We start from the raw sequence: 26,734 nt of genomic DNA, 5'->3' as shown, positions 1-26,734 counted from the left end.
TTAGGAAATGTAGTTTAAAGTTTTTTTTTTAATTTTTTAAAGATTTTTTTTAACGTTTACTTATTTTTGAGAGAGAGAGAGAGAGAGAGCACGCACACACACATACACACACACACACATGCATGCACACAAGTGGGGAAGGGGAAGAGAGAGAGAGAGAAAGAGAGAGAAAGAGACAGAATCCAAAGCTGGCTCCAGGCTCTGAGCTATCAGCACAGAGCCCGACAATGGGCTCAAAGCCACAAACCATGAGATCGTGACCTGAGCCGAAGTCTGACACTAAACTGACTGAGCCATCCAGGTGCCCATAGAAATGTAATTTAAATCATCTCTTCTGATCCCTATATTTCAAAAGTATGCAATCCTAGTTGGAGAGATTAAGTGACCTACTCCAGACCGGAAGGTCTTTCTTTTTCCACCAAATATGTACTCTCATTTTCAGGAATGACTGGAGGCAGAAAAAGCAATGTGTTGGAAGTTTGGAAAACAACACATAGATCAAGTTTCCATGTGACAGATTTCCTAACAGCTGTGATGTTTGCTAAGGAAATTCTGCTGGGAGCCCCAGATACTGAATTCAAAGTAAGTCACACAACCCATTCAAACAACAATCTAAATATGAATAATTTGCTCTGGAGAATAAGGCCTAGAAGAGAAATTCACTCTAGCCTGCAATTCTCAATAGTACATTGATGCATATTCCATTCATGAGGGAAATTTGATTTATTGACTTATGTACCTTGATATTATGTTATTCTTTCAGCAGATAGCACTTATTCCCAAGAGAATTCAAAAATAAAAATCATTAAGAACACACTAATTAATTACTGTTGGAATTAAAGAGCTTCATTATCCCTAATTTATGTTCATTTGACCTAAGTTCCCGGTTTTTTACAGGTACATTGAAAATTAAAACTTAGAGATTTCCAGCTCTTGATTACATTAAAATAAAAACTCACTTAATTTGTGATATTTTGTTTAAATGGTAAATCTTGGCTTGATTTGAATAAATAACCTCATTTATTATTAGAGCCTATTTTCTTCTACCTTTTATTTTGTGAGTTTGATAGGTCCTTCTTTTTATTGTTTATCAAAATGCTAAAGGAATTTTCAAGCTGGCATCCCACAAACATTTTCTGTCTCAAACATCCCCATCTAAAATGTGTGGCTTACCTATCAGGCATGCCAAAATCTTTTCTTTGCATTTTCTCTTTGAACATTTCTCTTATTGTTTTTAAGAAAAGAGAAACTATATTATTCATCTCTATCAACTTGGTATTATTTGAAACACATTCATTTCTCTAGCAAGTGTTTACTGAGCAACCAATAGCTAGCCACAGGCATACATATGAGCAGATAAGTGTTGCAATATCTAACATGATCTAACCTTAGATTCGTTCTCAGGAATCATTTTTTACCACTCCTTCTCACTTACTTCAGACACACTTGTCTTTTTTCTTAATCTCTCCAAGCATCAAATTCATCTGCTCAGAGAGACCTTCTCTGAGGACTCTGGAATCATATCCACCTCCATCATTCTCTATCCCCTTACCCTGCAGTTTGTATCACTGACTTACATTTATGTACTTATTTCCCCTTCCTTTCTACAATGTAAAGTCCACAAAGGAGAAAAGTTCCCTGTTATGTCTATTTCTACATAAGCAATAATTAGAATGATGACAGGCACAGAAATGAAAACATTTGATAACTTGCTGTTGCATAAATGTAAGGGTCAATGGGTCAGGAAAAACCTTATATTTAATTAAAGTAAGGAAAACAAGGAGTTAGGTGAGGAGGCAAAGAGGGAAGATAAAGAGTAGAGGCAACAAAACTATTCCTTAACTTTTGCACACAAAAATGATCCTCACCAAATGTCTCCAATTTGTAAATATTTGTAAATGACAATGTCAGAAACAGAAAAAGGGCATTGTCTTCCTCAACTACTAACCAAATTTCACTGATAACAATATTTGAATAATTTTAATATAGATATATACATATATAATATAATATAGATATAGATATCTGTATAATATTAAATAATATAATATAGATATATATAATATCTATTCTTATAGGAATTCTCTCAAGAACATAATTATCACAACACTTTAATGAAACACATATATCCATATTACACATTTCTAAGGTCATTAGTAACATGAGACTATTTTATGCAAAGTATGAATTGAAAATTCATGGAGCAACATAGGTCCATAATTGCTTATCCTCATTGCAAAATTCAAAAAGTTATACACATCTAAAGCTTATTAGTTTTCTTTGTTTAGATGATACCAAAACTCATTTGGGGGACTGACATGTACGTATGTGAGGCTATTGTGTGAACATTCATATTTTTTACTTCAAAAATTTTAATGTGTTCACTTGTGTGGTGTTGCAAAGGGAATGCTACATAATGTATAGTTAAAAACATTTATTTCTTCCTAAATTTGGATAAAATTCTGAATTTTGGTTTCAAGGGTGTCAAATAAAAGTTGTGGACCAGTAGAAGCATAAAATAAAAATGAAAATCTCCAAATTTTGACTTTCCCAATACAATTAAAAAGAAAACTAAATTGTTTTCTGTAGTATGACATATTAAGATCATATAAAATAGAAGGTAAAAGCACTACAGCAGAAAGATGAAATTGAAAGCTAATAGGACATAAATTTTAAAATGTGTATTAAGAGGAATGGCTAGTAAATGTATAAAACATTTAACTGTACCAATAATTAGAATTAAATTGATTCTATATTTTACCATTAATTTATCAAATTAACACAGATTTTCAATTTTACTTTTTATTAATTTTTTAGATTTATTTATTTATTTTGAGAGACAGAAACAGCATTAGAGCAGGAGAAGGGCAGAGAGGGGGAGAGAGAGAACCTCAAGCAGGCTCCATACTGTTAGCACAGAGCTCCACATGGTGCTTGAACTCACGAAACCATGAGATCATGACCTGAGCTGAAACTGAGGGTTAAACGCTTAACTGACTGAGCTACTCATATGTCCCTAGATTTTCAATTTTAAACATAGGCAGTAGGCAACCTTAAATTGGTACTAAAAGGGTAGATTCGTACAGCATTTCTGGAAAATGTTTTGGGAATATATATATCAAGAGCCTTAAAAATGTTTATCCCCCCTCTTTATTTGAAGCCTAACACACTTTCAAAATGAACTAAGATATTCATCAACAACTCAGTTGAAGACTTAGGCACAAAGGAAGACTCTTCAATGTTGTATATAACAAAAAAATTAAAAATGATATATGCATATAATAAGGAATTTGTTAAATGTGCTATAGTATAATCATATATAATATATATATATTAAAATTTATATTAATTTAAAAATACAAGCTACAGAACTTCATATATAGAAATAATTGTGAAATAGGGGCACCTGGGTGGCTAGATCGGTTGAGCTTCTGACTCTTGATTTTGGGTCAGGTCATGAACCCAAGATCATGGAACATCGAGCCCTGCATCGTGCTCCATGCTAAGTGTAGAGCCTGCTTGAGATTCTCTCTCCCCCTCTCTCTGCCCCTTCCCTGTTTGCTTGCATGAGTTCACATACACACACACTCTCTCTCACTCAAAGTAAATTAATTTTTTAAAATTAGGTTGCATTGTGTATTGAAAATTAAATTACATTAGCAATTTTATATAGTCCACTTTAATATATAGATAAAAAAAAAAGACCACAAGAAGATACACCAAAAATGCTATTAGTGGTGATCTCTACAGGTAGAATTTGGAGTATATTCACTTATCATTCGTGTTTTCAGTAGTTTCAAGTTAATGAAGTAAGCACACTATTACTGTTACAAGCCAAGTGTTATCTCAAGAAAAGATTTTTTTTTTAAGTCTGACATTTAACTATACTTAATAAGCTTGTGGACAAGATTGTCTTTAACAAGTAGATTATTTCCTCTTAAATATTTTCCACATAATTAGAATAATTAATAGACAAATGACATTATTTTGTTTATTGTTTCATAAGCTTCTGGGAGACACTCATAAGTGAGACCAGTTTAATTAAATTGCTTGTCATTCATCTTTCATACCAAAGAGTCAGCATTTAAAAAATATATATGTAAAAGATGATTTTAAGAAAAAACTACATTGACTTAAGTGAATTAAAAATTGACTTATTAATTGCTATTTAAATTAATCCTTAGGAGTTTTTAGTTACTGCTTTATAATCAGTTTTAACTCAAAGTGATCTTAGACATTATGTCTAACAGCCTTAAAGATATAGCAATAATACATTATTTATAAGTAGCAATATAATTAATAATAATTAATATGTGCATAATAATACCTTCCATACATCTTTATCTAGTGCTTACTCTGTGTCAGGTGTTGTTCTAAGAACTAAAAATTCAAAGGTTAACAAGACAGGTCCTTGCATCTCTCAAACAGAAATACAGAGGAGACCACAGAATGGTCAAATAGACCATTAATAAGATAATTGTAATTATATAATGAGGGTTCTAAAGAAAATGAACAAAAATTGAGACAGAGAATAATGGCAGCTACTTTAGATAAGGTGTGAACAAAGGACTTCTCTGCAATGACATTTAAGACAGTTAATTAATGGGGCACCTGGGTGGCTAGGTTGAACTCTTGATTTAGGCTTAGGTCATGATTTCAATGTCATGAGACAGAGCCCCACATAGGGCATGTGCTGGGTGTGGGGCCTGCTTAGGATTCTCTCTTCTTCTCTCTCTCTCCCTCTACCCCATCTAAAAAAAAAAAAAAAAAGCCAGCGGGGGGGAAGGGAGGGAGAGTTAATTTGACACCCAGAATCAAGAAGCAGTTTTCAACATGGTGTGTTACTTAGCAACTAAATTGGGGTTATAGTTTTAGCTTCTTGATTCAAATTAATTTCTATTTTAAAATAAAATTATTTAAATTTTCCGTTATTGTAACTTAGAGTGGACAATATCAGAGAATATCCTATGAAAAGGCTGTCATCAATTCACTAATACAAAAGTACAAAAATTCAGGGAAAGAAAAGGTAACTAATTCTAGTTAATCTCTCTCGTAAGTAGAGAACTGGAGAAGTCTGCGGAGTGCTGCTGGTAGTGCAGTTGCTAAGGTGTTTCAGACTCGGGGCTGAAAGTTTGATGACTTGTCTGATGAAATGAAAATTCCTTTGGTAATATTAGCACATTTATTCTATATTTCAATTTAGGCTACTTTTTATTTTTTGGATTTCAAATAATGTTACTAGGCCCTTAATATCAGAAATTCTCTTGATATAAAGTTCAAAAAGCTAAACATTTGGTGCCATTATCTTGAAACTAGAAATGTATGAGTTTCATTTGGATTTTCTGTAGGCATTTTCTTTCCTTTTCTTTTTTTTTTTTTAACAAGAGCGCAACAAAGAAATTGTGAAAGGAAAGATTATGAAAGGAATATTTCTATTGTCATGTATTTCCCTTTATTGCTCTTCTTTAACAATACCTCTCCCTGTACCTCCTTTGCCTTCCCTTTTTTTAAACCAATTATATTAAAGGCAATTCAATAGGATGGCTTTAAGCTAGGCAGGTTAGGTTAAAAAAAAAGTATTATCTTCCTGTAGTAGCCGTGCACTCTGTATGGTTGTATTTTCACCATAAATTCTCAAGGATGATCTTCCATAATGCCCATCATGACCATTAACACACTAGGTGTAGAGTAATTGAGAGAAATCGGAAAGATAACAAAAGATTGGCTGAAACACAAAACCTTCATTTCATCCTATCAGGAAAAATAGTACCCTCAGGAAATTCGAAGCCATACACCAAGGCAGAGTTGTCTATATTTGTAGCACACCTCCTTATTGTCTCAGCGGGCAGATCAGTTATTTTAATTTTTTTCAAAGGAGAGAAGAAACACAGACTGGAGAATAAGTTTTGGAATATGAATAACAGCACCAAAATAAAGCCATACATATTTAAGATGACTTATATTAGTAATGCTTGCTCATATACATTGTATATAACACTAATGCAAGACTGATTTTTTTTCCTCATGAGTCCTACACTCCCAGAGTGGGAATATTGCCTCATTAAATTATTTGAAGTTTGTCAAATCCCATATAGAATGCCATCATAACCAAAAGTAGTATCTCTGTGCTGGGAAGAAGTGAAGGGTTGCATTACTGTGATTCATTCTTAGAAGTCGGTAATGCACAGAGATGCATCATGCATACATCTGTTAGAAAGGTGGAATTACTCCACACAGAATAAAGAACCTTTTTGAAGAGGAGCGTAATGTAATGCACACCGAACTTTATAGCTAGGTGGCTAGAGTTAAAACTTGGCTGACGTTCCCATTACCAACTTTGTTTTTCTGGAACTTGTAACTCAGCTCTAACCAATAAACCCAGCAAAAAAAAATCTGTATCTAGGAAACTTCAGAAGAGGTAAAAATTTAAATACATTCAGATAAACAAAAGACCGGTTCTCAAATAGAAATTAATCCATATTTTAATTGTTTGCTTAGGAGACAGTAGGTCAAATAAAAACTGATGGCTTTGATTCCAAAGCTGAATAGATTAATGACTCCAACTCTGCTTATGGTTTCTTTCTAGTTAGTTTACCAGCGTATCAAGAAACAGAGTAAAAGGATGTAGCTAGTAAATAACAGACATGAGTTGACGCAGCTTCCCAAAACCTCCGTATGGTAGTACATTTAAGTTTGGTAGTCAGTGCAATCTGAGCAGTGAAATACCTTTCAAGCCAGAGGAATTCAGGGCTGAGAAGTCAGGGGAAAGATGGAATCTGGGACTGAAACCTTTCATCTTCTAACACAGCACTCTCCAATACAGTAGGCTCTAGCCACAAGCCACATGTGGCTAATTAACATTCAAATAGATTAAAACTAAATTAAATTAAAGATTTATCTCCTCTATTTGACTAATTGCATTTCAAGTGCTCAATAGTTATAATTGGTTAGTGAACCACTTGGCAATAGATAGGACATTCTCATCATTGCAGAAAGTTCTATGGAGCAGTACTGGTCTAACATAAGGCAGTTCTTGCTATGCCACAGTGGTGTGCTCCTGTGTTCTGTTTCTTACTGGGCCATTTGGTCTTCAGTGGGTCTGTCCAGTGCCTACCATAGAGGTTTGTAAAGATATAATACTGATGAGTATATCAACTCTAAGCATACTGTTTAATTTTTTTGTGTGGGCAGCACATGCCTTTCTTCTCTTTGTGAATTGGAGGACAGAGTCATTCTACTAATGATCCAGAACAATAGAATCAGTGAAAGACTTGGGAGAGTGGTAAACATTAGGAAGAGCCAGCAGGGGGAGTGAGAGGAAGATGATTCAAAAACATGCAGAAAAAAGTTCTGAATATCTCAGGGGTTCAAAAAGATAGATATAGATCATTTATTTTACATGACGTGGCTTAATTTCTGATATAAAAAGGCCATATATTATGGGTATTACACTTTATTTGGCATTAGCCTTCTGATTCTAGGGATTTTGCAAAAATAAATTCTGCCCATTATCCAGAATCTTACATTTTTAAGAACATCTGAATTATGTTTATGAGCTGTAGCATAGAAAATGCATTATAGAGGACATTAAGTATGTAGATTGTGATAGAGCAAATAATAGCTCCTCCACAAATGTTCATGCCCTAATCCCTGAATCCTGTGAATATGTTGTAATAAATGACAAAAGTGATTTTGCAGATACAATTAATGTTGCAGACCAAAAATAGGTTCTATCCTGAATTATATGAGTGGGTCCAGTCTAACCAAGTAAGCCCTTAAAAGCAGAGAAATTTCTGCAGCTAGAGGTAGAAGTAATCCAGCAGAAAAGATAAGCAGGAGGATGAGACAGAGGGAAGGTCGGAGAGAACAAAAGTGTGAGAAGGACATGATGGATCGTTATTAGCTTTGAAGATAGAAAAAGAGGGCCATAAATCGAGAATTGAAGGTGACATTTAGAAGCTGAAAACAACCCATGGCCAACATCCAGCAAGGAAATAGGCATCTGGGTCCTATAAGCATAGGGAACTGAATTTTGTCAACAATCTGAATAAGTCTGTAAGTGGATTCTCCCATAGAGTTCAGATAAGTGCCCAAACTGGTCAATGTCTTAATTTTAGCTTCATGGGACCATAAGCTATGTACCTAAACAGACCTAGTGGATTTCAGTTCCATAGAATTGTGATACAATAAATGCATGTTCTCTTAGGCTGCTGAGCTTAATTTCTCAAAGCAACAAATGAAAATTAATACATGTTGTATGAAAGCATGGAGTCCACCAATCTTGTTTCTCATGAGCCCCCTAAGCATGACAATCTTCCCAGTTCATTAAGAATGAAGACTGGATAAAAGTGTAGAATTCTCCTGTTTTTAGTAGTCCATCTTCTCATTTGTAAATCCTTCACCTTCTATAACCACTTTCTATTCTCACCAACTTGAAGGATTCGATTCTTATATTTCATCTCTTTTTCAAACGTAACCATGTTCACAATGAGCAAGTTGATTTTTCCTAATATTTTACAGGGTGATGAGACTTTTCTACCATACCCAATTTTAATCATCCCCCACCCACCAGTCTTTCTCCAGCCATATCGCCAACCTCATTCTCTTTCTTTGACCTCCAGGACACACTACTCATCCTCCCTGGATCCAGGATTTCCTACTCTTATATCTGTCCACAGATACCTCTGTCTCTTCTTTCTAAATTGGAGCTATTCGTCTGTTTCACTTTTTATTTTTAGAATAGCATATTGTAAGAGATACTGAAGGACTAGACACTGAAGAACTGAGAATTTTTCTTCGTGGCCTATGTCCTTGTTCTCCATAGATTTTTCTTCCCACCCCCTCTTAAACATGAGTTAACCTCTAACTATTTTTCTCCACCTTGATAAAATGGAGATTGCGTCCAAATTGGCTATAAATCCATAAGCACATTTCCTCTATTCTTGAATCTTTCATAAGTCCCCTCCTGGTAAAGCCCTGTAAACACTTTTTCCTTTAAATACCATATGATTTCACCCCTATGTGGAATTTAAGAGACAAAACAGATGAGCATAGGGGAAGGGAAAGAAAAGCAAAATAAAATAAAAACAGAGAGGGAGGCAAACCATAAGAGACTCTCAACTATAGAGAATAAACTGAGCGCTGCTGGAGGGGAGGTTGGTGGGAGGATGCGCTAAATGGGTGATGGGCTTTAAAGAGGACACTTAGTTGTGATGAGCACCGGGTGTTGTATGTAAGTGATGAATCACTAAATTCTACTTCTGGAACCAAAGTCATACTGTATGTTAACTAATTTGAATTTAAATAAAATCTTGGAAGAAAAAAAATACCAATAATAAAATAATAAAAAGAAAATTAACAAACAAATAAAACCATTCAGTCCTTCTTCCCCATGTTAGAAACACTCTTTTGAAGCTTTAACATGCCTGGCATTAGTTTCATCAGAGTTTTAAGTTCTACATAGATGAGTATGAAGCAGGTCTCAAGATGTCTCATGCCTGAACACTTTAGATAAGTCCTGGGACTGGAAGTGAAAAGTATAGGGAACAAGTATGAGGTTAGGCATTGTATGATGATGTCTGTATGAAGTTCTTCAAGGCCTATAGAGATTGTATTGCCAGTAGTGGTTATTATAGAAAAGTGGCCATGGACTTTGAAGATGGTGAATCCAATAGAAGTTGATATGATGTTTATATGTTTGCTACAGGTTTATATACAGAGTAATTTCTTATTAATGTTTCATCTCCGTGTTTCAGAGAACAGGATTTCTATGCTGTAACTACTTTCGTTATCTGCCCACTCATATAATTTATAATTCTAACTTTTGTTTAGGTTCTGAAAAGAAACCTGTGGAAAATAACACAATTCTTAGTTCACATAATAAATTGATTAGAATAAGGCTCAGGTCAGATTTGTACAATATTTCAATATAGCCATCCAAATAATTTTAATTATGTGGGATGTTTGTTGCATAATCGAATTAGCTATGGCAATTAATATTAAGAATCATGGACCAACTTGAGAGGGTATGTAATAGTCTCTTCTGATTCAATGGCCAGATATAGATCTGACACTTATCATAATGATTTTTATATCATGTCCTCTACCTCTTGACTCTGTCCTACTGCATTTGAATTGATAATGCCATTACCTATTCTAAGTTATCTATGTGTGAACATATAACTTATCATTCAAACTGGGACTTTTTTTTTTTGAGAATAAAAGGAGGCACTCTTTATAATTAGCCTAAGCCAATAGACATCAATCAGGATGATACCAGGTACCCCAGAATACATGGACACCTGACTGCTTACACATTCATTCAGAATCATGAACAAAACCTTTTATTTGACAGGCTTAATAGGCAAAAGTTCTGAGATTAATTTAACAACCAAAAATGAGCAATATCATTAATTTACATTAAAAAATAAATTCCTTGCCAACATAAGAAAGTGGCAGAAAGTGCAGTGATCAAAAGTGATCAAAGTGCAACTATACTGTCAAAAGCTCTTCTTATAGTCAAAATATTATTGAAGGGTAGAGGAACAGATTGTTAGTGGTAGCCCAACCAAGAAATTGGAATTAGGTGACATTCCTTATCAGGCAATGATATTTAATTTAATGAAACATACAATGGGGACTATAGGTATAGCAATAAGCAGGTCTGGCAGACTTAGTATATTTCCAAAAAAGGCAGATGTGTATATGGAAAATAATTAAGCATATGTGATGATCATAAACTCAGGATAAGCTCTCATTTAAATAATGTGAAAAAATGCAGTCTTGGCATTAATAAGAGACTAAAGAAAAGGTAAGTGACACCCATTCTTTATCAAATCACAGTTTTGACATTTTTTACTAAAAATACTAACACAGATGTGATAGAGGGCTTCCATTTTCCCCTTTGCCCCCTACCTTTGCCTGGTTTTCTTTCTTTATTATGATCTACCTCTCCTGTCCCAGAAATTTGACTAGCTGGAAAAACCACAAGTCTTGTGAAAATAGTTCTAAGAAAATACTGATATGATGGTTGTTGTGACAGTATGTTCACTTCTCTTGGACTCACTGTCATCAAGGACCATGCCCACTGATTATACAGGAACCAACCAACACAGGCAGCATGATCTCTGTGGGCCCTGAGGAACTTCATGCAGACACTACTACTCACTGCCTAGCCTCATGCCTGTTCCTCACAAACTAAATCCACAAAGTTGGCATGCTCAACATCACCTATCCCATAAAAACCCTGAACTTACTTCAGTCAGCTGGTATTTAAGCACTCGCTGATGTACATCACCTGAATAAATCATTTAGCTTTGATTTGAATCACCTAAATCGTTTTCTATGCTTTAAAAGGTAATGCTGACAAATTAGTCTGTGCCTGAAGTGAAGTAGCTGAGATGGTAGAATAAATGACATATTGAGAAATGGCAGAAGAAACTCTAATGAAAATGTTAATCTTTAGATGAGAAGATTTGTTGAAAAAGAGTGTTGATTTGTTCTACATTACAGATTAAAAACAAAACAAAAAGGAAACACTATAAAGATAAGTGCTCAATTTTAAAGCTCAGATTAGATTTAGAAATTCATTTTGCAAAGCAGTGAACTTCTCATTTTTGAGAATGTTCAGAAAGAAGTTGGATGACCATCTTTCAAAAAGATTATTGAATTGCAGACTTCCATCTGCAATTAGGAGAGTGCCCTTCTCACCACAGTTGGCAGCATTTAGTCAATTATCATTGACAGCTTAATAGATGAATAAAGCTTTGTCTGGTGAAAGAGCTTAGGAGCAATGACATCCCAGTAGTAATGAGCACATCTAGCACCAAATTTTGGTTTTAAAATTTCCGACTTCAGACTAAGATGGAAATGTAGAAGGCTCCCAAATTTCCCTCCTCCTTGGACACACCAAAAACACAGCAACACGTGAAGCAATTCCCTCTGAGAGAAATCCAGAAACTAGTTTGACTCCCACATCTCAGATAACTGACAAAATACCCACATCAAAACACATCTCTCCATAAACTCCACCCCCAGCACTGCTCCACACAACTCACAGCTTCTCCTACAGACCAAAAGGCTTGGACCTCATCTGACACCCCAGCTTTTCAAGCTGCTACCTGAGCAATGGAGCTTCAAACCACCTACCTCTGATAGCCACCAAAGGCTCATGTTCACAAGTCCCACAGTACTATAGCAAAAGAAGCAGTTGTTGATGGCTAAGAAAGCACTTACCCCTGCTCTTCTCCAGGACTCAGCACAGTGGGAACAGTTAAAAACACCTATCTCTTAACCCTTCCTTGGAAGGGGTTTCATTGTCTCCTTTACTAACTGCTGCCTGAGGGTAGAGGTATTTAGCATGCATTTAGGTACTGACCCACCTCAGAGCTTAAAAGAGCAGGTGGGCATTTCCTCCACCTTTTCCCTCCAGCTCACTCCAACAAATAAAAGCAAGTTGCCAGCATCTCCCTGAAAGAAGCTTGTCCAAATATCTAGTGCCTCAACTTCTATAGCTGCCACCCAAGGCATAGGCCCCCAAATTAGTTAGTTGGTATGGCCAATGGGGCTCGAATTCATGATCCCTTGGAATGATAGCAAACAAAAAAACAGTTTATAAATGGGTATGGAAAAACACCCCCCACAACTATGGACCCAGGCTCAGTGCAGAGGGAGAAGGTAAAAATGCCCATCTCCCAGTTTGCCCCTGGAAGGTGTTTGACTTCATAATTTCTCAGCTGCTCTCTGAGGATCCAGCTTCCCATCAATCTGCATCTAAGTGCTGATAGCGATCCTTCCCTTTGGGACACTTGTAGGTTTTATGATGCACTATACTAAGAGAAATGGAGAAAAGCATCAGACAAAACCCAACATTGATACCTGGTAAAAACTCTTAATAAAATGAATATAGAATGAACGCACCTAAACATAATAAAGTCCACATATGACGAGTTCACAGCTAATATACTTAACCATGAAAAACTGAAAGCTTTTCTGCAGATCAAGAATAAGATAAGGATGCCCACTCTTAACAGGTTTTTTCCACATAGAAAGGGAAATAAAAGATATTCAAACTGTAAAGGAAGAGGTAAAATTGCCTCTGTTTAGATAATATAAACTTATATAGAGAAAACCCTGAAGACTCCACCAAAACAAACAAATGAACAAATAAAAAAAAACTGTTAGAACTAATAAATAAATTCAGGGGTACCTGGCTGGCTCAGTCAGAAGAGCATGTGACTCTTGATCTCAGGGTTGTGAGTTCAAGCCCCATGTTGGGTGTAGAGATTACTTAAAAAAATAAAAATTTAAAAATCTTAAAAAAAAAGGAACTACTAAATAAATTCAGTACAGTTGCAGGATTCAAAATTAATACAAAAATCAGTTGTATTTATATATACTAATAATGAACTATCAGAAAAAATATAATTTTATTGACAATAGAATCAAAAAGAATAAAGTAATAAATTTAACCAAGAAGATAAAAAATCTGTTCACTGTAAAATATAAAACATTGACAAAAGAAATTGAAGACACAGATGGAAATATCTGTTGTACAAATGGATTGGAAGAATTAATATTGTTAAAATACCCATACTACTCAAAGTGATCCACAATCAATGCAATCTCTATCAAAATCCCTTGGGGCGCCTGGGTGGCGCAGTCAGTTAAGCGTCCGACTTCAGCCAGGTCACGATCTCGCGGTCCGTGAGTTCGAGCCCCGCGTCAGGCTCTGGGCTGATGGCTCAGAGCCTGGAGCCTGTTTCCGATTCTGTGTCTCTCTCTCGCTCTTCCCCTCCCCCGTTCATGCTCTGTCTCTCTCTGTCCCAAAAATAAATAAACGTTGAAAAAAAAAAATTCAAAATCCCAATGGCACTTCTCATAGAAACAGAAAAAAAAAATCCTAAAATTTGTATGGGACCAATAAAGACCTCAAATAGTCAAAGAAATCTTGAGTAAGAAAACATAGTTGGAGGCTCCTGATTTCAAGCTGTATCACAAAGCTATAATAATCAAAGTAGTATGACATTGGTATAAAGACATACACATAAATCAATGGTACAGAATAGGGAGCCTAGAAATAAATCCATGCATATATGATTAATTAATTTTCAACAAAGGAACCAAGAATATACAATGCAAAATATATAGTCTCTTTAATAAGTATTGTTGGGAAAGCCGGATGGATATTCTCTTGTAAAATAATGAAACTAGACCCTTATAGTGTGCCATACACAAAAATCAACTCATAAAGGATTAAAGACCCAAAACCATAACGCTTCTAGATGAAAACATAGGGGGTAAACTCCCTGACATTGGTTTTGGCTTTTTAGATCAATAAAAATTACTTTTTAGATTTGACACCAAAATAAAGTCAACAAAAGTAAAAAATAAATAACTGGGACTATATAAAACTAAAAAGCTTCTTTTTAGCAGAGGAAACCATCAAAAACTGAAAACACAACATACAAAATGGGAGAAAATATTTATAAACCACATAGCTATAAGGGGTTAAAATTCAAAATATATAAGGAACTCATACAACTCAATAGGCAAAAAACAAATAACCCAATCAAGAAACAAGCAAAAGACATGAATACATATTTTCTAAAGACAACATCCAAATGGCTAACAGGCACATTAAAAGGCCTGCAACATCACTAATCATCATGAAAATACAAATCAAAACCACAATAAGATATCACCTCACACCTATTAGGATGGCTTAATCAAAATGACAAGAAATAAATGCTGGTGAGGATGTGGAGAAAAAGGGACCCTGTACACTGTTGGTGGGCATGTAAGCTGATATGGCTACTATAAAAACAGTGTGGAGGTTCCTCAAAAATTAAAAATTGGACCACCATGTGACTCAGCAATCCCACATCTGGGCATATATCCTAAAGAAACAACCAGGGTAACAAAGAGAGATACATATTCCCATTTTCATTGCAGCATTATTCACAATAGCCAAGGTCTGAAATGGAAACAACCTAACTGTCCATTGAGGATGAATAAAGAGGGGCAACTGGGTGGCTCAGTTAGTTAAGCATCTGACTTCAGCTCAAGTCATGATCTTACGGTTCTTGAGTTTAAGTGCCATGTCAGGCTCTGTGCTGACAGGTCAGAGCATGGAGCCTGCTTCAGATTCTGTGTCTCTCTGTCTCATTACCCCTCCCTCACTCGTGCTCTATCTCTCTCTCTCTCTCTTTAAAAAAAAAAAATCAATTAAAAAAACCTTAGAAGATGAATAAAGAAAATGTGAAAAGAAAAATGTAAAAAAATATAAAATAATCATTCAGCTTTAAAAAAAAAAAAGAAAAAGGAAATCTTACAATTTGTAGAAACATGGATGAAGCTGGAGGACATCATGCCAAGTGAAAGAAACCTGACAGGGTAGGACAAATACCATGTGATATCACCTACACGAGGAATTAAAAAAAAGATAAATCGTTGAATAGAATGATCATTACCAGGGGCTTCGTGTAATGGGAAGTAGGTAGAGTTTGATAAAAGTTTACACTTTCAGTTAGAAGATTAATAAAGTCTTAGGATCTAATATATAACATGATGACTATAGTTGATAATACTGTATTATATAATTTGAATTTGCTAAGAGATTAGAATTTGTGTTCTCACCAAACACAAACAAACAAATAAAAAAGATAAATATGTGAGGGGATGGTTATATTAATTAACTCAATGGTAGAAATCCAGTCCCAAAAATCTACAGTTTATACTTATATCAAATCATCACATTGTACACTTTAACTATACTATAATTTGGGGGAAGCTGGATGCCTTAGTCAGTTAAGCATCCGACTCTTGATTTTGGCTCAGGCCATGATTTCATGGTTCATGAGTTTGAGCCCCATATCGGGCTCTACACTAACAGCACTGAGACTGCTTGGGATTCTCCCCCTCCTTTTCTCTCTGCCCCTCCTCTGCTCATTCTCTCTCTCTATTTTTCAAAAATAAATAAATAAATCAACAAAAATTTAAATATACTGCAATTTTATTTTTCAATGATGCCTCAGCAAAGCTGAACAAATATTATTGAATTGCTAAATTAGGTAAGAATCTCTTAATAAGTATCTATACCCAAATTTCTCAGTCTTTCATGAGATGACCTCAGGACATATTTTCAATAACAGCTTCTTATGTATGTGCTTTGAGAATTTTAACACATTTTTTTTTGCATATGTATTAAACATTTATTTATATGTTTATAATTTGGGGCAGAATTATTCTGTTCAGGAATTTGTTTTCATTTGCTGCATGTATTTCAAAATGAGACATACTTCCAGCTATATTCATTCTCAGGAATGATTTATTAATAAACATTACTTAAGAGGAAAATATAGGTGACAGTGTAAGACATGATTTTGTAAAACATTTTTATATTCTCCTTTACAAAAAATTAGAAAAAAATATTTTGGAGCTCTATAATATTAAAAATTATATAAAGTATTTTTCTCAGGGGACAAGCAAGTTAGAGTTCATTTACTCTAATTCTGGGATAAATATTGCGTTTTATTTTCAGGCTAGGTGAGTAAGATGGTGGTTCTTCTGACGTGGACATTTTACTGAGCAGAATCAACTCAGCAGATGAAACACATGTACCAAGAATACATCATTATACCAGTTTAGATTCCATACACATGGTTTCAATTAATTCTCACCTCAATAGAAACTATCTTTGAATACTTAATTTTACCACATCCTCTATATCATTATTTTCAATTACAGGCTTAAAAATATGTATACTTTGAAATTAGGCTTTGTCCTCCAGGAAGTACCAATTTAATTCTAAAATTAAAAATTCTTTAGTTTTCAATTTTTAAAATGTGTTTATATGTTTATTTTTGAGAGAGATAATGTGAGCAAGTGAGGGCAGAGAGAAGGAGGCATAAATCTGAAGCAGGCTCTGCCCTGTCAGCACAGAACCCATTACAGGGCTTGAACTCTCAAAGTGCGTGACCATGACCTGAGCCAAAGTCCAACACTTAACTGACTGTCACCCACATGCCCCACTGAAATTAAAAAATTCTATCCCTTTGCTTGCACTGTTTTCCTCTCCCAGAATGACTGTTCCATGCTCTGTTTTCCTCCTTCTTCTTTAATGTGTTTATTGCCCCTTGAAGCCATTGTAAGCCATCTAAATTATGTGACCTAAAAATCACATAATTTAACATATTTTTTGCCTGTTTAATGACATTTCTTATGCTTGTAGGTCATCTCTAGTATTTAATGTTCTCTTTGTTTTTATACTATTATTTCTGCTACTGCATTGCAGATTTGTTTTTGTTTGTTTGTTTGCCAGTGTTAATAGCTTCTATTACAATTTATTCCCCCATAAGCTTAAGTATCTGCCTTATGCATGTAGGTCCTCAGTAATTATTTGTTAATTAACTGATTTTCACCATTTTTAAGTAAACAGACAAAAAACAGGCAGGAATTTGAATACAGGTAATTCATCAAGTTCATGTCTGGAGGAGGGATTTGTTGATTGGGAAATTTGCCACAGTCCAGGCCAAAAATGTCAGCTTGCCTGGATAGAAACCAAATCTTGTCTGGGGCCCAGTTTTGACTAGAATCCAATTCTTGGATTCATTTGACTAAACTGACAAAAAGCAGGCATGTATGAACCAGAATTCAAGTTATTAATCTGTACTGAGAAATAAATATTAGATGGATCAGATATTTGAGTCTATTTCTTATGGTGTCTTCTCCCCACCATGCCCCACCATGCCCCACCCCCCAGAATATTGAGTTCTAACTGCTATAGTGTCCTTTTTTGTAAGCTACCATTGCTGAATAAGGCTCCATATTACTGATGCAGTCTATGTTCGGCTAAGTTAATACCGTCTTTTCGGTTTTAAGCTACTAGAATTATAAGAAAACTCAAAGCTTTAGAAATATCTTTTTTTTGGACAAAATAAATAAAAAAGAAAAGGAAAAGGAAAATAAAATGAAATACATGTTCTAATTTGAAAACACATCCAGATTGTAATAAAATAAAATTTTGGAGATTCTCTCAATTCTTGTTGCTCTGGTAGTAATACATGTTATATATATATATATACATATATATATATATATATGTCTATATTTAATAACAGACTACATATGTCTTCTTTGATGTGCCAAGGTTTAACTTCTATAAAACAATCCTATTTCCTTTAAGCTTTGGGGGCATCTGATTGTGGAGCCTCATTGGCCGCCTAACTAACTGATAACACTACAAACATAATTGTACATAGTTTTAAATGATAAATTATTATCATCTATTGTCACCAGTAGTCCTTAGTCTATATTAAGAAATAAATATATATAAATATACAAATAGTATATATTATTATACATATTAAATAATAAATTATTATCATCTGTTGTTGCCGGTGGTCCTTATTCTATGTTAGTTTCATAATTTTTAATAAAATATTTTATATTCTCCGTGTAATAAAAAGATTTCATATTGAAAGTATGCACAGCACCCCTTCATGTCCAGCCAGTATGTTGTTATTACTTCTGTTATTCTCCACTCATTTAACAAAAGAAGAGTATTACTTTACATCACTATCACTGTCCAACTGTCCCATTTGAATACTGCATGGATAATCTAATTTACTGTGTTTAGTTTAATAGGTATTTTTTATTAATATCCCCTTACAATTCAATAGAGATTTTTGGCTATAACTACTGCATACTGTGTTAAGGACAGCAGTGAGTTTAGAATCAATCTATTTTAATTTAAATAATCTCTCTCCAATAATGATATTGTTATGTATAAAACCTCAGTGAATAACCCTTCATCCCGGATTGCAAAATATAAGAAAAATACTCTACCTTGCATCATATTTTTTTTTCAACGTTTATTTATTTTTTTTTGGGGACAGAGAGAGACAGAGCATGAACGGGGGAGGGGCAGAGAGAGAGGGAGACACAGAATCGGAAACAGGCTCCAGGCTCTGAGCCATCAAGCCCAGAGCCTGATGCGGGGCTCGAACTCACGGACCGCGAGATCGTGACCTGGCTGAAGTCGGACGCTTAACCGACTGCGCCACCCAGGCGCCCCACATATTTTAACAAACCTTATTAAATAACACTATGAACATTAATTTTTCACACTCTGTGAAATGGTATCAGAAAATACAATTCAAGTTTCCAACAAAATTTGAAGAATTAGATCAATTGAAAAGTTTGAACTCTATCACTCTGTTTCCCCTTGGCAGTTGTCATTTGCCATTAAATAATGTATTTACTTTTCCACATCCTTGTACTTTTAGTGCTCATGCTTCTGCAAAAGAAGGAAATTTCTATAGTCCGTTTTTTTAGTTGCATTTTCAAAATCATATTTTAAAAAACCCTTGCTTTCTCAGAATTGAGGAGCAGACTGACCTCTTATTTACCCAGTAGAGTTTTTAGTTTTATCATTCTAAATTACGTTATCTAGTCTCTATTCTTTGCTCTGTAATAAAGAAGTACAGGTGGGTTTAATATATCACAAATTTACCAATGCTTCTGCTCAACCTTTTTGCTTTCTGTTAAACATCATAAAATAGTGTGAAAATAATAAAAATCTCAAAAATGTTTCAACTGTTACATAATGAAACTATTTTCTCCATCTATGCTTAATGCTCGTTAAGTAAATAAAATTGATTTATTTTTAAAAAGGGAAAAGGTATATATTTTTCTGTGATTTTCTAACTATGTAATTACAGTTAAACCATGTAAGCTCCTAGAGAATTATAAATTTGAAATAATTTATATTTACCTTCACAGAAAATTGTTGAAGTATTTTGCAAAATCTAAAAGTATATACATATTCAAAGTAAAATTTTTTGCTATGTTTTTCTCTTTTCTTGTTCTGACAGAGTTGATCCCACTTCTTGCTCTATTAGGAACTTTTGCAATCTTTATATTTGCTTTTCATATGTAAGAATTTTGCAGTGACATATTGCTAAATTATGTTTCCTGACAGTGCAAAGAAACTCTGGTGTTTGATCTTTATCAAGTACGTGCTGAGGATCAGTCTAGATTTAAGGCAGTGCTGCAACAGATAAACAAATGTCCCTTTTATCAATGACTTTATTAACAGAACTGTCCTACACGTTTGACTGTAAAACATTTGAATTCCTCTTTAATCAGCAAAACAAAATATCAGTAGCTTAGTCACCTGTCATATAATTCAGTATTGGATTGACTTTGAATCATTACTTGCCAAAGGCTTGACTGAGTCACCTGGATTTTGCTCTGGCACACATGTTAACTATACATTTCTTTAGGCTCTGTTCTGACTAAAAACAGTGAGCAATGTGAAGGGACCGTTTTATTTCAGTTCTATGAGAAGCGCTTTTATCATCCCCACTTTCTAAAATATATATGCAAGTCAGATTAAAACCTGGGTCACTCCCGGGAAGAAGAAAGTAGTATTTGAACTAGAAAGAATTCAAAGGAACTCTTTGGAGGAGAGGTAGTCTGTGCTTTACAATTATCTGATTAACGTTCAAAACATCCCTTTGAGTTAGATGTTGGTATGCCCATTTTACAACCGAGGAAGTTAAGACTCCAAGATACTAAAACACTTACATACAGTATGTGGGCTGTGATAGGCAGAATGGTCCCCAGTGATGCCCATGCCCTAATCCTCAGAACTTGTGAATGTTATGTTACCTGGTAAAGAGGACTTTGCAGATGTAATTAAGGTCACCGACCTTAAAACATGGAGATTATCCTGAATTACCCAGTGTGCACAATCTAATCATATGAATGCTTAAAAGCAAAAAATTAAAGAAATGAAAAAATTAAAAAAATCTCTGACTAGAGGCAGGAGAAAAGAAACAGAAAGAGAAGTCAGACATATTTAAAGCATATATCATTATATCATGGCACTCATATAGGCTTTATTAATGGCATTTAGGGTGTTCTGTACTATACTGCAATTATTAGTTTCCATTCTATCTTTCTTCCTAAAATGAAAATGACTAATGTAAAAAAGAAAACCTTGTTTAAAACTTTGCCATCTTTAGTGTTAGCTAAATTTCCAATTCAATAGATGCAATTATTGTTTAAAAAATATTTGGGGAGCCTGGGTGGCTCAGTCAGTTAAGCAGCCGACTTCAGCTCAGGTCATGACCTCACAGTTCATGGGTTGGAGCCCCACATCATCCTCTTTGCTGACAGCTCAGAGCCTGGAGTCTGCTTCAGATTCTGTGCCCCCCCCACCCCGCCCCTTTACCGCTCATGCTTTGTCTCTCTCTCTGTCTCTCTCTCAAAAATAAACATTAAAAAATTAAAAAAAAATTCTACTCTCACTTTTGCCAAGAGTCATTATAACAAACATCCATTTGGACATCCTAACCATGTTTTTGCAATATCTTATTCTAAAATATTATTATCAATTAATAGTTACGTATATAGAGAGAATTATATATTTTAAAGGTACATATACCCACACCATACTTTAATAAGAAAGAGGGAGATTGATTGATTGAATGAGGTCATGAGCATAAAGCTTCTGGATCAGAGAAACAGTTTATTATTTACGGAGTGGTGTCTTGTGTCAGTTCCCCATGTTCCAAATCCCCACAGAGTTACATGAATGAAGATCCTATCTCACCCACACACGTAGTTGGTTTACTTACATTAGAACACCCCCAAAATTATGAGATTAAGAGCTTATATAGGTGCTGTTGACACATCTTTCCCCTTTCCCTAGAAACCCACATAACGACTTAATCATTCTGCATTGTAAAAAAAATCCTCTGCAGGGAGGGGCGGAGAAAGTCTTTATCCTTATTCATTCTACTGGAATGGAAGCAAATGTCTCTGGGTAGACATCTTTAAACTTCTAGCTTCCCAGGTCTTTGCTATTCAGTCATTTTTTCTTGATTAGAAGTCTTCAACCATGCACACCATGAAATATTCATAGAAAATTCTCTTTCAATACACAGTCATTCTGAAAATTAGTAAACATGCCCAATTATTGCTTGCAAAACTAATCAGATCACCATATCCTTTCTACACACCCCCCCCTCCACACACACACCAAATGTTTTTCTAGTTCAAATATGCTTCCAAATCTCCACATCCAAGTTTAATATTTGCTCTGGATTTTCAGCATACTAATTTTATACATCAGCACCTCACTATAATGTGATAACTGACTTAAAAATTTAATCACATAAATATGGGTTTGCATTACTGCTAGATTTAGGGGAAAATTTCAAAACTCAATTGCTGGGGGTTCTGAGGGATCTCCTGCACTATTCAAAAACACCCAAGGTCCATCTACAGTTTGGTTCTTCCCGGAAGTGGTATCTATCCGAGCTAAACACTGACATGGATGATTACGGGTCCTGTGACTAGCTGGAAATTCTAGGAAGTGATTCCAAAAATCTCCAGGTGATGGATACTGTTCTATCGTCATTATCTGACTCTGGAGGACTAGGAGCAAATAGGGTTAATGACAAGCAGTAACATCTCCAGAATTTTTGAGGCACTGAATCTTGTTTCCCATGAAAATCTTCCTTCTATTTCCAGAACTTTCATTTCTAAAATATGCTAAGAACTTCAACCTACCTTTATCAGTAAAGTTGTCCAGAGAAACAGAATTTAAACCTGTGTGTGTGTGTGTGTGTGTGTGTGTGTGTGTGTGTGTGTGCATATATACATACACATATGTATATAGGGGCTTTATACATCTATGTATGTATATAATTATATATACATATAAGCATATATTAATATATTTAAAACATATATACATGCATATATATGTGTATAAACACATGTAAAGATGGAGGGAAACAAAGAATTGGATTGCATGATTGTGGGCACTGGCTAGTCAGAAATCTATAGACTAGGATGGGAAGCTAGAAACATTTTTGCAGGAACTGTTACCATTCTCTTGAGACAGAATTTCTTCTTCCTTCTAGAAACCATGATTTTATTTCTTAAGACCTTCAGCTGATTGGATGAGGTTCATCCATATTATCAAAGGTAACCTCCTTTACCTAGAGTCAACTGATTGTAGATTTTAACCATATCTACAATATACCTTCATAGCAACATCTAAATTACTGTTTGATTGAATAACAGTATTACAGCCTAGAGAAGTTTACATCTGGACGTTACAATCACACATTTGTGAATGCAGGCTGGGTATAGGCCTAATTGAAAGCCAATTCATTTTATAACTGAATTCCCTATACTGTGATATTATACGTATTTTTTATAGACTTATGGTTGGTACTGTTAAAAACAGTGGTAATAATCTGATTCCAAATGGGGGTGGCTACATTTGCAGTTTATCCTGTTGTGGCCCAGTATGTCCTGCTCCTCTCTGTGTGTTTATACACTTAGGTTCATGGGATATCATCAAAAGAATCTACCTGTGTCAATAAGAAACATGAGAGTGTGAGTTTGAACTCCATTAAAAAGTGGATGAAAACAAAAGTTTCTCCCTTCCAGAAATGTACACCTAAGAACAATACAGATGAATGAGATTTTAAATATCAATTACTTTTCAATATAGTCTTTCATTGCAAAAAACTTTACAACACTTTTCTCTCCCACCCTCAATATGAGGTTATATTAAGGATGTTGATGCAATATATTTTTCTCCAAAAATGTTGATGGGTTCCTGTCATCATCCGAGATTCCCAGTGGTGTTTAACTCAGTAAAATGACTAACACCCCCCACCCCTCCACCACCAAACTTCATTGATGACATCTCCATAGTGGGTGCCCTTTCACTCTTCATTGAGCTCTGAGAATCCTCTGTCAAATGACAAATGGAAGGAACATACACTTGGCTGTTGTGTGTCATGTAAGTGACAACAAATATCTTACTACCTGTTTTCCTGATTGCCTTTTCTGTTGTAGAATACAGCACTTGGGAACACAATAAAAAATCGGTCTAACCTATAATTAGAATATGATTTAAATGTTTAAAATTATCATGTGTTTTAAATATTTGAAATTACTAATCCATTGGCAAGTCTCTACATGGGATCTAATCCCCTAATTTGCAATCTACTCATAGATGAATTTGGTAAAAGAAGATGGATAGTCACAGAAGACAGAGGGAGTAGAATCTAGGTCTGGAAAATCCAGCTGATTCCCTCCATGCTTTGTTCTGCATAACTTCTCATTTCAAATTCAGAATACCTGGAATATGTGGCCATTTTTTAATGTAGATATATAAGTTTAATACCATCTTTCCTTCAGAAAGTGTGGTGAGTTAGCAAATTATTGCCTTGGGTCATGCTTCCCAGAAGTACCTCCTGAGACAAAGATTCCTGTGTAAGTGATTTATGCAGGAAGTATTTCTACAAGAAACCACAAAGGAATGTGGGACAGGACAGGCTAATAGAAAAAAAGTAGTATATCAATCAATATTTGCAGTAAAACAAACCACATCAAATTTTACTAATTTAAAATGAAAGTCATGTTTTGGCTCATGGTTTGAGGGGTTTAGAAATTTGGGCTTGGCTCAGCTGAGTGGTTGCTTTGTTAGGCTCCATCAGCTGACAGGTTAGTTCTGATATGATTGGACTAAAATGGTTTTACTCACATGTCTGACAGTTGGGCCTGGCTCTTGGGTGGGGTGCTTTGGCCATGTGTCCCCAGCAGCCTAACCCAGCTTTACTCATACAGCAGTATTTGTCAGGTCTTCATGAAGAACAAGAGAGTGCAATCCACAAAGCAGAAGCACCTTTCACACTCCTGTCTGCATCAGATCTGCTAATATCCCATTGGACAAAGCAAGTTACATAATCAAACCAGAGTAAACATATGTAGAGTTTGTCCAAGGGCTTCGATACAGGGAGGAACAAATCACTGTGCTTCATTATCGCAACAATCTCCTACAGGTAAAATCACAAAGAGCCACATGGCTAAATGGAAACCTTAAACTGTAAGGCATAAATCAGAATTGTCCTGTTCTGACACAAGGGGATTGGGCTTTCAAGTTTTTGTATTGGTTAAGTAATGGCCCACAGGAGGATTTCCAGGTCCTGCTATCTCCCAGTACTGGCAAAGTGAGCCCTGTGGTGCCGGCTTTTGGAGGTGAGAGCACACATGAGATGCAGAGAGGGCCATTAGAGGGACAAAGGGGACAGGGGGCCAAGATAGTAAAAAAGCATTTCAGGAATCTGGATAGACTGAGCAATAACATTGTCTGCTACAGTATCCCCTTCCCTTGCTCAGATTCAATGATGTTGATTAATTAGGTCACAAATTAGTTGTCATGGAGTCTTCAAGAAGGTGGTTTTCTGAGAGAAGCATACACTGGAAAGATTAGTGGGATGAGTCTCACAAATGGTCCTTAATATCACTTATGTTCATCATCTCTTTGCTCTAGAACCTAGTCTACATCACCCTTTCCCTCAAGGTCTAAATGACTTGTCTGGTAGCATGATCTATACTTTCATAGTTCTAAGGGATCTGAGCTCCTGATTACCTTTTTTTTTTTTTTTTTTTTTTTTTTTTTTTTTTTTTAGTCAGGCTATGGTTGCTGTAATTACTTACTTATAGTTAAAACTGGGCAGGCTAGTATACATTGAGATCTCTGAATTCTGAAAATATCTCTTCCTTTTCCCTTTATGTGGCATCAAACCTATCTCCTCACAAGGATCAATGTCAATTATTCCTGCCAGTATAGCAAATATTTTCTTTTCACACTGATTTCTAAAGTTTGGAGCACAATATAATAAAATGGCCGCTGGAGTTTTTGGCTTGGTGGGATTTTTATAACATGTCCTGAAGAAAATATCCTTCCTCTGAAACTTGGGATCTCTAGACTTAAGAGACCTATATATGAAAATCAGAAGCATAAATTCCCCATGTAGATCAATGGAAGTGATGGTGAGTAGTTATCACTCCTTCTTGTACTCCTTGGTTTCTAGCCCATGTAGCCCATGTGTCAATGACATAGGTCCTAAGGTGGTTGGTTTGGGGTATTTGCCACATTTGAAAAGGTAGGATCTCATTCATACACAGATTTATCTTCAGGCTGGTGACTTAGCTACACCTTTATGAGCCCATTTTAGCACTCTAAAAGGATACATCTTCTGTAAATGGTAATACCATTGAATCCAATGGTATGGTGCCCATTGTGGATCTTCTCTTGTCTTAAATTAGCACCCTTTATTCAATCAATGATCTCTTGTTAAATCACACAATTTGTGAGCCCACAGATACTGATATGGCCAAGGCTGTGTGAGTGAAACTATTCCTAAGTTTCTTTAGGAAAACCTTGGTCCATTAAGCATTGCCAAGATCCTTGTAGGAAAGTTTTTCCACTGGCCACTTTGAACTGGTTGGAGATTATAGTAATTAAATCTACTGTACTTTTGTCTTTAAATATTGCCACCCAGTTTCTGCATTTCTAGCATCCTGTCATCTTTTTTGACACTAAGGATCCCAGTTGTAAACAGCATCTCTTACCATCAGCACCAGACTGAAAAATAACAGCTACCGGTGGGCTTCTCTACGATGCATTCTTTTATCACTGTTGAAAATAGTGTCCTCTGGCTCTCTCAAGGACCATGATCATCAGAGGAGGAAGTAGTGGTGATTTGGGGTCTTATACAACATATTCTATCAAGCTCACTTCTGTGTGCCTTTCTGTGTGACATTCTGCCAAGGAAAACTTGACATCTCCACTATAAACAATATAAACAATCTTTTTTTTTTCCTAAGATTCACAGAGGCATCCCAGGAACATATG

General features: G+C 35.3%; 1 long non-coding RNA gene across 1 annotated transcript in view; it reads right to left on the bottom strand.

Moving 5' to 3' along the window:
* The window catches only part of LOC123583071, a 79,490-nt gene that overhangs the window by 33,641 nt on the left and 19,115 nt on the right, over window positions 1-26,734 (bottom strand). The window lies entirely within an intron of this gene.

This window comes from Leopardus geoffroyi, chromosome B1 (genome assembly GCF_018350155.1).
Source record: "Leopardus geoffroyi isolate Oge1 chromosome B1, O.geoffroyi_Oge1_pat1.0, whole genome shotgun sequence".
NCBI classification, from domain to species: domain Eukaryota; kingdom Metazoa; phylum Chordata; class Mammalia; order Carnivora; family Felidae; genus Leopardus; species Leopardus geoffroyi.
Note: the sequence above shows the minus strand (reverse complement) of the source record. Positions and strands in the feature narration are given on the sequence as shown.